Below are 16426 nucleotides of genomic sequence, written 5' to 3'. Positions count from 1 at the left end.
TCTCTCTAGTAGACAACAGTCCACTCTTTTGATCATAACTTCTTCATCCAAACTCCGATTTGGGTGATCTATAGCCTCAATCGAAGAGCACGAAGTCCTCTACGCATTGATGTAAAGACAGAAATTTTCAGAGTTATGGAAGGCGTTTCTGTAGCAGCATTTCTGAAGTGAACAGGTTCAACAAAATTGATTCTCATCTCCTATTTTACATACAATGTCTTCCGCACTCGCAAGGGTTCTTCTTCTTCAACAAGGTCCACAACCATTGTGGAAAATGATCCAAAATCTCCTAAGTGTGAAAATAGCAACACAACCACCCAACCAACGACATTGGAAACCATGATCATGGCGTACTTGGTATCATTGCAAGAGACCGTAAACAAACAAGGCGAAGACTTATGAGCACTTGCAATGGAGTATGGCACACTAAGGCTACTTGTGGTTGAGAATGAGAATCTCAAGAAGACACTTGAGATGCAAACAACACGTTTGATGCAACTTGAAGAGGAAGTCAAGGAATGTAAACACTCTCTTGTGGACTTGAATGCTTTGAAGGAGCGGATGAGCAAAGTAGAGCATGACCATGTATTGAAAGAGGAGAAATTTGACACTATGAGACGGGATGTATGCGACATGAAAAATGTATGCACAAACAAGTCTTGGGCTGATGTATGTGGTAGCAATGTGGTTTCTAATTCCTCACTCATGCAAGCTATGGTTCAAACAAAGAATGTTGAGAATGTGGATGTGGAGGAGTTGAAGGAACGGGAGCAACATTCCAAGAACATTGTTATTCGTGGATTTTCCGAAGAGAAGTTAGAGACACCTCCTTGTCTTGCCATTGTTATTGAAGATTTCTTCAAAACCCACTTTGGCATGTCCGGAGTTATGGTCTATGGAGCACATAGAGTGGGGAAGCAAGGAGCTCCTCGCTTGGGAGAACGGCCAATTGTATGCACCATGCCGGATGAGACCAAGCGAAAGATTATCCTTGATAATAGTTGGATCTATTTGAGGGATACAAAATGTTTTGTATGTGAAGATCGCACTATTAAGAAACAAAATATGCGTCGCAAGGCATATGAGGAAAAGAATAATAAAAACAAGGAGATCTCTCATGAAGAAAATGTGCCCAAGGAGGAGGCAAGTCTCTCAAGCAAATAGGGATGCGTGACCTATGAGACCGAGTTACAATTGAAAATATTCTTTTGGAATTGTAATGGATACCCATGGAATGCGGGGGTTGGCATTGATGAACTAACAAGCAAAGCCGATGTTGTACTTCTTGTTGAAACTTGGGAGCATGATACACAAAGGATTAACGGCTTGGAGGATTACAATGTACATTCATTGATGTGGTCAAAGAATCTCAAGCAACGAAGAGGACAAGGAGGGTTAGCATGTATGGTTAAGAAAGGATTGGAAGATTTTGTATCAATTGTGAAAGATGACAAGTACAAACGTTATGTATGGCTGTAAATTATGACACCAAAAAGAGCACCCATTTTTGTAGCCGGTTGCTACATTCCTCATCATGATTCTCCCTTTTATGCTTGCATGGATAGAGATCAACCATTTTCTGATTTGGAAGAGGACATTGCTTATTTCAAAGGTGAAGGTGATGTTATTGTATTTGGGGATATGAATGCTCGCACAAAAACATTGCAACATAATACTCAACAATTTGATATGCCATACATTTCAAGGGAGTTGGAGGAAGTTCACTTGTATGATCGTACTTCAATGGATGAGAAAGAGCCGGATCACTATGGAAAGTTACTTTTACACATGTGTAATAGCACGGGTATGCTCATTGCCAATGGTGTATCTTTGTGGAGTGGAACCAATGGATTTACATGTAGGAGACATAATGGGGATAGTGTGATTGACTTATGCTACTCTCTGAAGCCATCATGTATCACATAAAGAGTTTTATGTTTGGTCAATGGACCCCGGAATCCGACCATCGCACCTTATGTATTGACCTTTCATGTGGAGAAGCAACTAAGCATGATAATCTCAGCCAAAGGAAAGAGAAGTTATCACTATGTATGGATTTCAAGCGGGCACCAATGTACATTGAAATGGTTGAGCAAAAATTATGGATGACAAAGCTTCAATGTGATGCACCATTGGAAACTAAATGGGAAGCTTTCAAGAAAGCTATTTGTTCTTGTGCGGAAGAATGCTTTTCCATAAAGCATCTCCATGGTATCAACAAAGATAGATCACGCAAAAGGTGGTTTGATAAAGAATGTCAAGATGCTCGAAAGTCCTTGATAAAGCTTGATGCAACTATGGACAAAGACAACTATCAAAGTCATTTGCATACATACAAGGCATTGATTCAAAAGAAGAGAAGAAGATGGGAAGTAAAGCAACAAGAATTTCAAGTCCAAGAAAAGGCACATGCATGTGGAAGATTTTGGAGAAACTTGAGAGGCAAGTGGGTTGAGAATTTTGGTAACTTGAGTCTAGTGGATATGTACACACATTATAGGAAATTATATGAGCAAGCAAATACTGAAAAAATGCCATTTTATGGTTCACTCCCATGTATGCCGTCTTTTTTTACTATTGAGGATGTATGCGGTGGGCTTGAAAAGTTGGCCACTCGCAAAGCGGGAGATCTTCAAGGTATCAAGCCGGAGAGGATCAAATGGACGGGAGATTTTGCCCATGAGTGGATGTGTGATATGTTCAACCTTGCACTTCAACATGGTATGCCTTATGATTGGAGTACTAATTGGGTTAAGCCTTTGCATAAAGGAGGGGATGTAAAGAATGTAAGCAACTACCGGACTATAATGATTGGGTCTCTTATGGCAAAGTTGTTTGGGTCCATAATGGAGATGAAATTAAGTGATTGGGCTGAAGAGAATGACAAGCGTGTAAAGGGACAAGCGGGTTTTCTTCAATGCCATAGCACCATTGATCATCTTGTCACTCTTCGTGTTCTCATGGAGGAAAGTCGGTTGAAAGACAAGCGATTGTATTGTTGTTTTGTGGACTTTAAGAAAACCTTTGATATGATTCCACGTAACAATTTGTGGAGAAGGATGGAAGAAATCCAAGTGCCAAGTGAGTTTATGCTTGCGGTTTCTCGAATCTATGAGAAGGTGATTTGTCAATTGCGCATGGGAAGAGAAATTTCAGAAATTTTTGTAAGCATTATTGGGGTTAAACAAGGATGTCCATTGTCACCAACTCTCTTTGGTCTATGTATCGATCAATTGGAACAAATGGTACTTGACTTTATGCAAGAAGAAGGCATTGAAGAGGTCACTATTTGCAATGCGGTAATCATGCTTTTGTTGTATGCGGATAATGTAGGGCTTCTAGCACACACTTTAGAAGATGCACAAAAGCTTATGGTTGTCCTTGAGAACTTTTGCTTGCATATATAGTGGGCTGATTGTAAATGAATCCAAAACAAAGGTTATGCTTGTGAAAACCAACCATAAGGAGAAGCCATGCATTGTGTACAACAACGAGAAACTTGAAGTTGTTGAGAGCTTTAAGTACCTTGGCCTTGAGGTTCCATCCAATCACAAGTGGCATGAATGTGCTATGCGTCATTTGGAAGCGGGAAAGAGAGCATATTATGCATTTGAGAACATGTGTAATGCGGGAAACATCAAGTGTTGGGTTCTCAAGAAGTATCTTTTTGATGCATTGGTGACACCGGTTCTTCTTTATGGAGTTGAAGTGTGGGGCGGAAGCATCTCAAAGTCTACTTGGAAAGAGTTTGAGAATGTCCAAAAGCGTTTTCTTACAAACTTTCTCCAAGTTAAGACACAAACACCATATATGCTCCTACTTCTTGAGTCGGGATCTCTTCCAATTGAGGTTATGGGCATGGAAAGGGTTGTGGAGTACATGATAAAGATGTGTCAAAACCCCTCACATCGACTTCCTACAATTGCATGGGAAGCAAGCAAAAAATTTCAAAAGACGCATAAAAGCAAGATCTTGAGCACGGGATGGATGCAAGATATAAAGAAGTGGTTTGGAAGATGGGATGCATTACACTTGCTACATGATGCTTCAATTGACTCTCAAGTGAATGAAGCTTTTCTACAACGCCAATGTATTACGGCTTGGGAGAAATCCGGTGGGTCATGCTTCATACATTACACCATCTATATTGCCCCCAACTACAAAATCATGTTCTTCGCTGAGAGAGGAGACCGTACTCACACTTACATGCTTAAGCCTATTCCCTTGTCCGCTATACGCACTATCGCAGCAATTCGGCTTAGCTCCCATTTCCTTCGATGCGAGATAGGGCGTTGGGGCAATGGAGAAGAGTCAAATCAATTGTGCACATTATGCTCACTACAAGTTCGAGAGTCTGAGTACCACACACTACTAGAGTGCTCAGCTTTTGATCACATCCGAACTTGCTTCTCTCACATTTTCAGCCATAACTTAGACCTACACACTTTCCTCTCCCAGCCAAAGTGTGGGCTCTCCATTGCGACTCTCATCACTACAATTTTGGAGCATCGAGAGTCACTCATCAGCCATACACATACTACATCACATGTAACTTTGGTCCCATAGGTCATATTTGACCTCCGAGGACGATAATAAAATCTATCTATCTCTCTCTCTCTCTCTCTCTCTCTCTCTCTCTCTCTCTCTCTCTCTCTCTCTCTCTCTCTCTCTCTCTCTCTCTCTACACACACACGATGTAGAGAGAGAGAGAGAGAGGGGTTGGGGGGGGGGAAGAGTTTCATAATACCTGTGCAGTAGATTTCGGCCAAGATCTGAGTGTGCGTGTCGCAGGAGAAAATGGCCCCTGCGCGCGGGTTTCCTTTTTTTTTCCCCCAATTTTTTTGTGTCGAAATGTGTGTCGATATACCCGTGGTAATATATGTCGATATACACGTGGAAAAGTATGTCTTGCCACACGTATTTCCATGCACATATCGATGCATATTTTGACGCATATATCGATGGGATGAAAGTACGTCGATATCCGCGTGGAAAGGTACAGCTGTCATAATAATCAATATCTAATTCTCCTAAATGATTTTCTCATATTAAACTGATTATTTAATGTGGGGAAGTTCCAGGGGAGAAAAAGCTAGAATATTGGTTAAGCTAGCAGACCGGCCACAGTAGGGATCCAAAGGAGGAAAAATAGGGATCCAAAGGGGGGGCCATCTGCAAAAGAGCCATGTGCAACAATGGGCTAAAAAGACCCTAAGGTTTAGCCCATTAAGACTTCCAAAATGCTAAGGCTCCAAAATTCAAAGGTTGTGTCCAAAGGTCAACCCTAGGGAAAATTGGATGCTTTGTGTGTGCCCTAAAGGTCTTTGCACATCCCTACATGGGAGGGGGTGAGCCCTCAAGGTAGGGGATGAGAGAGAAAGCCACACACACACACACAGGCTCCCTTTACACAAAGGGAATGAGGGACACATGTCAGCTCCCTAGTCCAGATGCCCACAAGGTGTGCCCAATTTCTATTGGATGACCCTTGAAGTGGACCAATGAGAATTAAGCTAGAGTAAATCTAGTTTAATTAATTTAAAAACATTTAATAAAATAAACCAATGAGAATTAAGTCTCCTAGAAGACTATTGGGTAGTCTCCCAAGGGGTCCCATGAGCATTCAGGAGCCCCATGGCTTGCCTGATTCCTATTGGCCAGGAGGCAAAGGGGTCCAATGAGAGTTTAGTTTAATTCTTTAATTACATAAAGCTCTCACAAAAGGGGAAAGGGGGACACATGTCAGAAGGCTATCACTTATGCTACTTAATTGTAATTGGCTTGACTTAGGGAGGGCCAATGAGGCTTCAGCAAGAGCAATTAGCAAGAGGGCTCGCCCAAGAGAGAGAGGGGGCTGATTTTTGCAAGGCATTATCACACACACACTCACACAAGCTCATGTGTGAAGAAAGAGAAGACTATCTCTTCCCAAGCTTTAATGGAGAACTCATCACCTACTCCAAGCTTGTGAGATAGAAGCCTACATCAACACTCTCTTGGCATGTGGATGCAAATCCAACCAAGAGCCAAGCTTCAATGCATGCTCATCTCCTCTACCAAGCTAATTACTAAGCTAAGCTATGCTACATATGAGTGATTATGTGAGGAGATGTACATCTTTCTCGTAAGATACTCCTTCTTCCTCTCAATCTACTCTCATACCCTGCTAGCTCTCACCATCTTCGAAGGTGTGTGAGGTCTTGGGTCTAAGAACGGGGATAATTCAAGTTGTGTTTGTTAAAGTGTTTTGCTTAGTGCATGAAGTTTCCATCTTCATTGCACTAGCTAGTCTTGAAGGAACACAAAGAATTGTATTGTACAATGTCTCTCTTGATGGGAGAAACCATAATACAAAGCCTTTTGGAGGGGGGACCGGCTCCATGAAAATCCGGTCCTCAACTGTTGTCAATAGCTTAATTGCTCTCTCTCTCTTTTGAAAGTATTGTCGATGCTATCTAACTAGGTGTTATGCTTTTTGTTGCTCTCTCCACCCCAGCACTCTTGTAATTCTCATTAGGAATCTATTCTAATGAAATGCCCACTATGTTCATGCTAATTTCCGCTACACATAAGTTATTAGGCCATTAAAAGTTACATTGGTATCAGAGCACAAGGTTTCTCTTTTCTTGCTCGAGAATGGAGGTCCTCAAGCTAGCTACAAATGGTTGGTATTATTAATTGCCTGTGAGTAAGTAGAATATGGATTTTTCAGCCTTGCAGTGCGCCTGCCTTTGTGCAGTTAATGGGGCATCACCGTCGAGAGCTATGGTCTTAATAGTGGAGTCCTACGGGGCTTGCCTACGGCTTAACCATTATTGAGCTATTAGAAGCTTGACAGGAGCCGGTGCTGTTTTGGTGTCGAAAGACCCTCTCTTCTATTCCTTGCAATTAATGGTATTCGAGCCGCGGGTACAGTAGCTTGAGTGCTTTTTCTAAAGGGGTAAAGAGGAGTAGCAACTAGGGCTTGAAGTGCCAAAGTACACCTAAAAAGTTTACACCTAAAAGTTGTTAGAATGGCTGACAATAGTAAAGAGAGTGAAATTAATGTTGATAACTTTGATTTTGCTCATGAACAAGCTACTAATGATGCTTCAATGCTTGTTAACTATCTTGTTTCTAGGCTTCAACAAGCCATGGGCAATCCATCTCTCCAAAGTGAAGTGCAACGGCAGCTCCGTGCTCACGGGATTCTCCAAGCTCATCACCATGACGAGAGAACACCTAGGAAGCCTCCTTGTGAGACTACCAAAAGAGGTCTCTCTCCGATTCGGGAAGAAGAAGAGAATCCATATGAAGGGCTCAAGAATTTACTTCTTGATGATGCATCTCCTTCCCAAAGGAGAACTCAAGAGCCTCCGCCGAAGGAACGAGAAAGAAGCGAGTCTCCCGCCACCTCGGCGGAGATGGCTCCACGAAGACGGCCGGCTAAACGCTCTCCATCACCACCAAAGCGGAGAAGACCATCACACTCTTCTCCACGCCATAATTCAAAGAGGGATGATAAAAAGCAAGAGAAGAAAAAGGCGAGAAAGAGGACACCCTCTTCTCCATCTTCTTCATCCTCTTCCTCTTATGAAAGCTATGGTGAAGACAACAAAGATCAAGACAAGAAAAAGGCGAGAAAGAGGTCACCCTCTTCTCCACCTTCTTCAAATTCTTCACCTTCTGAAGAAAGTGATGGTGCAACCTTTGAACCATCAAAAACAAGAGGCCATAGGAAATCCTATGCCGCATGGAAGAGGTCGTCCAAGTTGAAGAAATTCAAAGAGGGAGGGAAGAGCATCTCTTTCCTTACCTATGATGGTACCTTTGGTGCTACGGACAAAGTCTTGGCCTTTATCCAACAATTCGATGCGGCGTTTGGAGATGAGGGATTCACGGAGTCCTCTTATAAGCTACGCCATGTAGCTATGCACTTTCAAAAGTCCGCCAGACAATGGTGGTCTAGCCTACGAGCCAACGGTGAAGCTCCACGAACATGGAAGGCTTTAAGAGCTTCCATTATGAAGCAGTTTTTGGCCACCGATGCCAAAGACAAAGTACTCACCGAATGGCAAAGCTTAAAGCTCTCCCAATGAATCCATCCACAAATATGTAGACAAGTTTTGGGACTTACAACTCAAAGCCACTGTCTTCAAAAAGTTGGATTTTGGAGAGCAAAAGCAACAATTTTGTGCGGGCTTAACCGAAGAAATGGCGGAGTATGTCAACTCCCAAAGACCACGTACCATATCGGCGGTAATACACCACACTATGGTCGCCTCTCGAATCAATTTCCAAACGGGGGCAAAAAGAAATAATAAGCCCCCGGAAAATAAGGGTTCCAATGAGCCTAAGGGGAAGGACAATGTCCAAAAGTCTCCTAAGGGCAACTCCAACAAAGCTAAAGAGAAGGGAGTTTACAAAGGTAAGAATAAACTCTCTCCTGAAGAGGTTGAGCGTTATCGTAAGGATAACCGGTGTTTCAAGTGCGGCGAACAAGGGCATGCGTACCGCACTTGTCCCCAAAAGAACAACCGTCAAGATCCTCCTAGAGCTTCCTTGGTTGAAATCCAAGAGGAGGAGACTCACCAAACTCACCACAAAGGATCTCCTCTATGCCATGCTTGGGGAAAGGTAAGAGAACATGATGCTTTTATTCTCTTTGACCCTGGTTCTACTCACAATTTTATATCTATAGAGTTGGCCACCAAGCTAGGAATACAATCCTACGAGATGGGAGATGTCCTACCAGCAGACAGTGCCTTCAAGGGGCAAGAAGCTTCAGTCACTCCCTTAATCGGGAAATTGAGGCTTCATGTCCAAGGCTATGTGGACAAAGAGGACTTCTTTATCTCTCCTCTCAAGCATGAGGATGTAATCCTAGGGGCACCATGGTTTGACCGCCTGGCTGCCGATGTTAAATTTCCTGAAAGGAGAATCTCTTTTAAGTTCAGGGAAAAAGACATGTATATAGATGCTAAGGAAATGGGTAACACCATCCCCATTGTACATACACCAGCTTTCAACAAGTCAATAAAGAGCTCTATTTCCGTGTACATGATTTTTGTTAAAGACTCTCAAAATGAACCTAATGCTTTAGCAAAAGAAAGTAAAAGCAACCAAAAGGAATTAGAGTTATCCAATTTTCTCAAGGGGTTTCAAGATGTTTTTATTGACGACATCCCTTGTGAGCTACCTCCTAAACGAGGTAATGATGACCATGCAATTGAACTTCTTCCAGGAAGTTCACCGCCTAATAAACCTCCTTATAGAGTTTCTCAAGCTCAACAAGAGGAGATTATGCGGCAAGTGCATGAGTTAGTTGAGAAGGGTATGGTTAGGCCAAGCTCATCTCCATTTTGCTCACCTGTGCTATCAGTGCAAAAGAAAGACGGCATATATCGTATGTGTGTCGACTATAGAGCACTAAATTGGATCACTATCAAGAATAGGTTTCCCGTTCCACGGGTAGAAGACCTATTTGATAAGCTACAAGGATCGACCTACTTCAGTAGGGTTGACCTAAAAAGTGGCTATCATCAAATAAGGATAGTTGATCAAGACATTGTATTAAAGACCGCATTTCGTACTACATTTGGTCTTTACGAATACATTGTCATGCCTTTTGGCTTGACCAATGCACCAGCCACATTCAATCACTTGATGGAGAAGCTGTTCAGGCCTCATCGAACCTTCACTGGAGTGTTCTTTGATGATATTATTATCATCTACTCTAATTCATTGGAGGAACATAAGCAACATCTCCAGGTAATATTTCAAGTTTTGAGAGAGAATAAACTTTATGTTAATCAAAAGAAAAGTGAATTTTTCTTGCAAGAGATTCAGTATTTAGGTCACATTATCTCTCAAGATGGCATCCAAATGGATCCATCCAAGTTAGAGGTAATAAAAGGATGGCCTAAACCAAGGAATCTTCATGAATTAAGAAGCTTTATAGGTATGTGTGCATACTATAGACGCTTCATAGAAAAGTTCTCACAAATTGCGGGACCATTACATGAACTAACAAAGAAAAGCGTTAGGTATACATGGTCTGCTAAGGAAAACAATGCTTTCGAAAAGCTTAAAGAAAAGCTTATCTCTCAACCTGTGCTTACACTACCGGATCTCTCAAAACCATTTGAGGTCCAATGTGATGCTTGTGGTGATTGCCTTGGAGCTGTTTTGCTCCAAGAAGGGCATGCCATAGGCTATGAGAGTCGAAGGCTCGATCCTGTTGAGCAAGCTCTAGGCATATACGAAAAGGAACTCCTTGCAGTTCCACATGCCTTAGACTCATGGAAGCACTATTTATTGGGGACTCCTTTCATTCTGCGAACGGATCACCAAAGTCTTAAGTACTTCATGACGCAGACCAAGCTCTCCGACAAACAAATGAGGTGGGCAAATTTTCTTTCGCAATTTCATTTTCATATTGCTCACATTGCTGGCAAGCACAATCAAGTAGCCGATGCACTCTCAAGACGGCAGAGAGTGAATGCGGTTTCCATAGCAACTCACAATGATCTATCTTCAATGATAGATGAGTACGCTATTGATTCCGACTTTAGAGATGTGATTTCAGCCCTGGCATTAGGGAAGAAAGAAGAACCATTCACTTTACAAGATGGTTATCTTCTCTATGGCAATAGACTATGCATCGCTAACTCACTACGTGAGAAAGTAATGTATGAATCTCATGCTCCACCTTATGCGGGGTATAGAGGCATTCAGTCTACCTTAAAGGGAATTGAAACATATTTCTATTGGCCTACCATGAAAGTGAACATACAAGAGTATGTTTCCAAATGTGTGGTATGCCAAAAGACAAAATTTGATAGACGGAAGCAACTTGGATTGCTTCAACCCTTGCCAATCCCTAATTCACCATGGGAGAGCATATCCATGGATTTTATCTTTGGATTGCCTAAATCTATCCATGGGAATACGGGAATATGGACGATAGTAGACAGGTTTAGTAAACAAGCTCATTTTATACCTGTCAAAAAGACTATCAAAGCCCATCAAATGGCAACCCTCTTCATTTCACAAATCTTCAAGTACCATGGCTTGCCAATGTCCATAGTGTCGGATAGAGATCCTAGAATGACCAGTAATTTTTGGAAGGGTCTCTTTGAGAATTTAGGGACAAGGCTAAACTTCTCTTCGGCCTATCATCCACAAACGGATGGCCAAAGTGAAATAGCTAACCTAACCATTCTCGGTCTACTAAAAGCCTATGTAACGGAAGTAGATCAAAGATCCCAATGGGAGAAGTACTTACCCTTAGTGGAGTATGCTTACAATAACACTGTACATACTTCCACGGGAAAAGCACCTTTCGAGGTAATCGAGGGAAGATCAAAAAGTCCCTTGCTACTTAAGGTACATGGGAAGATCTTCGCTGCAGATGAGTATAGCCGAGACCTACAAGAATGTTTTCAAAAGATTAAGGATGCTATCTCTATCTCACAGCAAAGGCAAAAGGCTGCTGCTGACAAGCACAGAAGAGCCCAAGCCTTTAAAGAAAACGATTGGGTCTTGTTAAAGTTTCCCAAGGCTCGATTAAGGCACACAACGGGCAAGAATCCTACGGGCCACCAAAAGTACTATGCTAAACTAGCAAAAAGGTACTATGGTCCTTTCCAGATTCTTAGGCCAATCAACGAGATGGCCTATCAACTCAAGTTGCCCAATCATTGGCTCATACACAATGCTTTCCATGTGAGCCTATTAAAGCCTTACAAAGGAGAGCCACCTCAAGAACCAACTATTGAAGACCCACCGGAGATCGAGGACCAAGAGGAGGTGCTACAGCCCGAGTCCATTCTTCGACATGAAGACAAGGTATTAAGAGGCGGTAAGACCAATTACAAAGTTATATTTAATTGGGTTGGCAAATGAAAATCATGGAATTGGCCATATTTTCTCTCTCTCTCTCTCTCTCTCTCTCTCTCTCTCTCTCTCACTCACACACACACACACACAATGTTCCAACAAAATCATACTTCAATTTCCTATATTCCCTGGATTTTGCCAAGAATATTTAGAAAAATAATCTTCCCTCTCTCTCTCTCTCCATTTTTCCCTGGACTGACGCTCTCTCTCTCTCTCTAAGAGTCTCTCTCTTCTCTCTCTCTCTCTCTCTCTAAATAAATAGCACAGACCAAGCATCCGGCTCACCCGGCTCGACCAGGGTGCTCTCTTTCTCTCTCTCTCTCTCTCTCTAAGAGTCTCTCTCTTCTCTCTCTCTCTCTCTCTAAATAAATGCGCAGACGCAGGGGCTGTAAAGGAGGGCCTGAGGGCGGAAAACGAAAGGGCTCCCGGCTTCGAGGGCTCGTGCCAATGCAGTCCCAATGCAGGCGGGCGGCGGCGTAGAGAGTGTGTGCTTCAGAGAAGAAGAGAGGGAGAGGGCGTCCTTTGGCTGACTCTGCAATCGGCTCTGCCTTTTAGCCGTGCAGGCGTTTAGAGCTACAACTTTCCGAGGTTCCAGTGTGCAGGCTTTCGGCTGCAGTACACAACGGCGCCGGCATTGACTTTTCTCGCGACGACCAGCATGGCTCTACGGCTGAGGTGGCAACCTGCCAGAGCGGACTAGTGCTCGAAAATTATCACGAGCTGGCCACAAAGGGCCACCAAGTCGGAGCAGGACTGCAGGAGCCGAGAGCAAGAGGGATGCCACCAAGAGGCTTGTCCATGATGCTAAGGGTTGCCCGTGAGGGGCCACCAGGGTTGAGCCCATCGAGTAGCTAACTGCGCTATTTGCAAGGGAAGGAGGCCGCTTAGAGCAGCAAGAGGAGGCGTGGCAGGGTGGGATGGTCGGAGCTGAAGTCCTCAATAGAGGGCAGTTGCCTGTGGAGGATCTGGTGAACTTGAGATCATAGGAGTGGGGTAGCGCTCTCTTTGAAAGGGGATATCACAACCAAGGAAGTTGCATGAAAAGGTGAGTCGAGTGGAGTAGGTGAAGGCCGAGAGCTAAGGGCTCTATAGCAGCTACAGAGAAGGTGCAAGAGGGCTACATGGGGAGCAGTTGTAGAGCAAGAGAGCCGGCAACGAGGGTGGTCGATAATCGAAAATGAGGTTAAAGGAGATCCGCCATGGCTGCAAGCCAGAAGCAAGGATTGTCGTGGTGTTGATGCCATCATCGTACCCGCATATCTGTTTTGATGCATGGTTTTTTTATGATTTGTGGCGATTACTCGATTTGGATCATGTTGTTTCTTCATCTTGTCTCAAACATGGCACCCGTGGTATCGTTGGCTCCGGGTCTTTGTGTGTGTGTTTGTGGAGAGAGGGAGAGAGACTGATTGAGTGAGCTATTTTGTGTGCGGTGGAGGCATGCGAGGCCTCCCGGTGTGAGTGTGTTTACAGATATGTGTGCATTAGTGTGTGCGTCAGTAAATGCGATTGTGTGTAGCCGAAGTTGCTCATAAGAGAGGTTGTTCAGTGCAAGTTGCAGAAAGTGTGTGCATGTATGTTTCTGTGTGGCTTGGGGTACTGGATATCTATTGGGCTATAGAGAGGCAGTCATATTGTGTACCGGGTGTTGTATCCTGTTCCCCCATCCCATCAGTGGTGCCCCCAATGAGGATCTATTGATTGCTCCTCGATGAAGTTTTAAAGCCTGAAGATTACGCATGATATTGACTTGGTGCTTGCTGGAGAAGAAGAAGCTTCGGATTGGTTTTTTGATCTAGAGCTATACTTGTTGCATTTGAGAGTTTGTGGACATGAAGCCAAATTGAAGACCCTACCATTGGTTCTACGAGGACGAGCCAAAGCCTGGTTTGAAGGATTGAAGGTTGCAGATCGTCAATCGATGAGCGAGATTCCCAAACAATTTGTTGAAACTTTTGAGAAGCGAGTTTCTCCATCGGATTTGGATGAGCAATTGAGCAAGCTCAAGCAGGATGTAAGTGAAGACTTTGCTTTGTTTTTTAATAAATTTGAGTCTATTTGGGAGAGACTAGCTGCTGTTACATGTGTGCGAAATGGAGATTATTTCAAGCGAGAACAGTTTCTAGCCTGCTTGCATCCGCGAATCAAAGAGAAGGTCGAATGTGGTGGTGCAGAGGACTATGAGCAAATGGTTTTCTTAGCCAAGGCAAAGAGCAGGAAAGCAAAGAAGAAGCTGGAGATGGGTTTGTTGAAGCCGAAAGACTATGGATATAGCTCGACAATGGAGTTGCGTCATGCCATGAAGCCAAAGGGGAGTTCAAGCGTCAAAGAGGTAGCTACTTTTCCATTGGTAAGCCATTTTAGTCATTCGTTTCAGTTTGTGCCTCCAATGTGGTGTGAGGTTGTACAAGAGTCTGTTAGCCCGGCTAGCAGTGATGCGGTCTTGATTGAAACGTGTATGCATGAAGAATCAAGTGAAGTTATGGATCAGAGCTCACAGGACAAGTTTGAAGATGTCAGCAAAGTGATGATCGAAACTGTACAGAAATAAGCTAGCCAGGGGGTTGGGCAACCTTGCCCTACCGATTGTGTTGAAGAGCGGTAGTGCATTCCACAAGGTGTTGATGATGTCGACCTATCAAAAAATGAGGTAATAGATCATGGCTTTCTTCTCACTTAGCAGATGGTATGTTCGTACAAGAAGTCCTTAAAGAGCAGGAAAAGATGGGTGAGAAATCCAATTTGCTCTCGCATGAAGTGGTTGAGGATGAAGCATCACAGGCTACAGTGGATGAAGATTGGCATGGTGAATCAAGTATAGAGTGTGTGCCGTTTGAAGAACCTACAATAGAGGGTATGCTTAGAAAACATGTAGGCTTGGATATGCAGCAGGTGGAGGCAGATTGCAGTGTGTTTCTACTTTATGCTATGCTATGGATACATATGGTGTTGAAGGTTGCTCTATAGGTATCTTTGTATCGGCTGCCAGGCTTTTTTGAAGAGGACGATGTTGTGGAGAGCTCTCTAGCTGACGGCTAGGAAACAGATGATGCAAAGGCTCTGCAAGGTGTACAGGTTTTTTTTATGTGTGAAGAAGGCTCATGCAAGCAGTTTTTTGAAGGGCTATGTAGTCAAGAGCTACATACATGGATGGCTTACAGGTTTACAAATGCAAAGCAGGGATGGTGCGTATCTGCGTTACAGACGGGTGGTGATGATCAATGCCAGATTTTTTATCCAGGTGGAGTTTACACTATGCTTGGGAGAGCCTATAGCTTTCCATTTGACCCAGGCGGGTGCTACAGCCAATGAGTCTCTATCTATTTATCTACTGCTATTTATCTAGCTCATGTACATAGTATCTATCAATATTCTTCTTATGCACTGATATCTTATCTAAATAATGCTATGGTTGAGCATGAATGCTCAATGAGGGGTTGAGAAATGATCAGAATAATGGCTATAGCCTCGCTATGGTATCATGCAGATACAGGTCGAAGCGGTGGAGTTGGTGCCAGATGCCGATAGCGGCAAGCTTGATCATGATGTGTATGCGAAATGTGGCTCTAAGTTGGTCGAAGGCCGTTCCGAAGATTTGCCAGGGTGAGTTGTGACAAATGTTGAAGTATGGTCGATATCCTCGTTAGGTGTTGTCGTGATATGAATACTCGAAGAGCACGCTCAACACGGTCATTTGTCGATTGCTATGGTGAGCAAGTTGCATTGGAACGAAGGGGACGGGAGGCCCGAGGATCGCCATGGTCTGAGAAAAAAGGAGGGCCGAGAGCTGAAGAAAAAGGTGTTGCTCTAAGTGTCGGAGGGAGGTTGAAGGCACGCTTTTGCTGTAGAGTATGAGAGGTGCCAGCCATTGAAGAGCGCGGGAAACACAGCTAAGTCGCAGTTTTAATTTTTTTTAAAAGGGAAATAGTTTCTTTTGAAGTTAATATCGGTCTACAGTTGCAACAGAGGGTGACGTGCAAAAGCCAGGGAAAGAGGCACCAGTTGTTGGCGAGTTGCATGGGAGCCGCCGACGGCATGGGGACACCAGGTGGTGAGCAAGAGTGGGCGCCATCTGTGGAATGTGATGGGCTGCCATAAGGGGAAGGACAGTTTGCATGGGGAGAGCCGGGGGGAGCTTAGCTTGGCGGGCTGGCAGAAGCCGAGAGGTTGTAGCAAGGAGAAGGGGGGGCAACAGCCCATTGGAGGGCTATTACAGTCGGGGGGAGCCATCTCGCAGGGTGAGGAGGAAGACTGCACTCGGCATGGGCTTGGAGAGCAGAAAAAACGGTGATGACATATTGGGGGTGGCCGCCAAAAGTGAGGGGGGTCGGTTGGTGATCAGAGAGGAGCCCAGAGGAGGGGCGCTAGCAAGGAAGATTGCAGAAGTTGAAGGGCCGAGGTCGAGCCGGGTCTAGACCTGTACGGGGTGCGAGTTGGCAGCACATGCTTGTGGAGGCTATTGTGAAATATCCTACCACTATTAACGGTGCTCACTCACTCAGTGCCTCAATCATCTCACCCACCCCCTAAATCATCTCTCCCTAAT

The 16426-nt window shown here is 44.0% G+C and overlaps 1 pseudogene; it reads left to right on the top strand.

Moving 5' to 3' along the window:
* The first annotated feature begins 13801 nt into the window (after positions 1-13801).
* LOC147448348 (uncharacterized) lies at positions 13802-15735 on the top strand (annotated as a pseudogene).
* The last annotated feature ends 691 nt before the right edge of the window (positions 15736-16426 follow it).

Source organism: Adiantum capillus-veneris, chromosome 10, assembly GCF_014529385.1.
Source record: "Adiantum capillus-veneris isolate H3 chromosome 10, ASM1452938v2, whole genome shotgun sequence".
In the NCBI taxonomy this organism is placed as follows: Eukaryota; Viridiplantae; Streptophyta; class Polypodiopsida; order Polypodiales; family Pteridaceae; genus Adiantum; species Adiantum capillus-veneris.
Note: the sequence above shows the minus strand (reverse complement) of the source record. Positions and strands in the feature narration are given on the sequence as shown.